The 1,533-nt window shown below is 37.9% G+C and overlaps 1 protein-coding gene across 1 annotated transcript in view; it reads left to right on the top strand.

The window, feature by feature from the left end:
• Positions 1-1,533, top strand: part of LOC107190724 (dipeptidase 1-like) — a gene marked incomplete at its 3' end in the record, with an annotated part of 75,092 nt that overhangs the window by 38,211 nt on the left and 35,348 nt on the right. The window lies entirely within an intron of this gene.

The following is a 1,533-nucleotide window of genomic DNA, read 5'->3' as shown; positions in this document are numbered from 1 at the left end:
ATTCCGGAGGAAGCATTAGACGCGCATGCAAACAGTGTTATGCAAATAAAAGTTGTCAAATGGGCAGATCAAGAACACGAGATAATGTAAATAAAACAACAACTTATTGTCCAAGTTGTCCCAACCAACCCCAGCTTTGTATAGAATGTTTCAAAGCTTGGCATTCTCCATAATTTTCTTAATAAACCATTTTAATTAAATTCATATGAATAAATATAGTTTATATTAAATAATATTCAATAGATTTGTTACTTATTCTGCGAAATATCTTTCCAAACACATACGAATGATCTGCGCAAGTAGTCAAATAAGCGTCACCCCAATACGGGTGACGCGGCCCGATCCGAAACTTGACTGTCACCCGAATACGGGTGACGCGGCAGTCAACGTGTTAAATCATGACTTAAATACTTTAGAAAATTACAATATTATAATCGGCTGTAAATTGTGCAACACTGAACACAATTAACTAAAACAAACGAATAATTCTGACTACTTTCGGAAAAAATTAAAAACACGCGTCGAAAATTAACAGAAGAGAATTAGGAAATTATATATTTATGTAAAATTACCATTTACCCGTTTCTACCACCAGTTACATACACCATGTATATTACTATATTATACAATTTCGTTTAGTATTCATTCAATGCTGATAATTCTAGTGTTAAACTATTAATATTTTTCAAATATTTTTATTATTAAATTATTATTTGTGTGGAATAATGATCGGTTCATGAGTTATACTTTAAAAATTTAGTGGACTGTATTTTGATTTGCGTTGACATGGAACGAGCCAGGATGGAATGGATGTCTGGTGACAGCTGCGTGGCAAGTAAATGTATACATTTTGACTTTGTGATTTCTTTTTTTGAGTCAGTGTATAATAAAAACAATGAAGTGAGCAAACCTGCAAGGTGCGAACAGTGCGATCAGGCCATGTGAGTCTGAATGATAAGAGCTAATGTATGTAGACAGCTTTTTGTTATAAAGTACATGGTCACACAATGAATGTTTCTTATTTGTAAGAGAGTTTAAAGAAATTGAGTAGTGTGTGATTACCGTGAGTGGATGTAGACTGATTATAATGATAGTTGCAACGAGGTGGTCCTAAAGCACCTCGTGGCCTCCGATGATTCGCTCAGGAAAAAATCGACGTCTCGTTGGATGAGTTGATCTGGTACTATTGTCGGTGATTCGAACTGTGTTGACGGAATGATTCGCACAGGTGTGATCGGTTCCTTCCGTCTCACATAATGCTGAGTCGTTCGCGTTGAGTACTCGGTCAAGAAGGTAAAAGACAAATGACAAGATGTCTTTCCGCTCGCAGGTTAGGAAGACGGATGTGACGTATTGTCACGTGACACTGGTGATAAGTGCAAGTGGTGCTTCGCTAAGCGACGCGCACACCACGCGTCGCTATTGGTGCCAACCAGGGAATGGCTCGTGCTATAATGACATTGCTTCACGTGATGTGTGGCAAGTGGCACTGTCCAGTTGAGGCACAAAAAACTGGGTTATCATGCCCTGATC

Source organism: Dufourea novaeangliae, unplaced genomic scaffold (assembly GCF_001272555.1).
Source record: "Dufourea novaeangliae isolate 0120121106 unplaced genomic scaffold, ASM127255v1 scaffold201, whole genome shotgun sequence".
In the NCBI taxonomy this organism is placed as follows: Eukaryota; Metazoa; Arthropoda; class Insecta; order Hymenoptera; family Halictidae; genus Dufourea; species Dufourea novaeangliae.
Note: the sequence above shows the minus strand (reverse complement) of the source record. Positions and strands in the feature narration are given on the sequence as shown.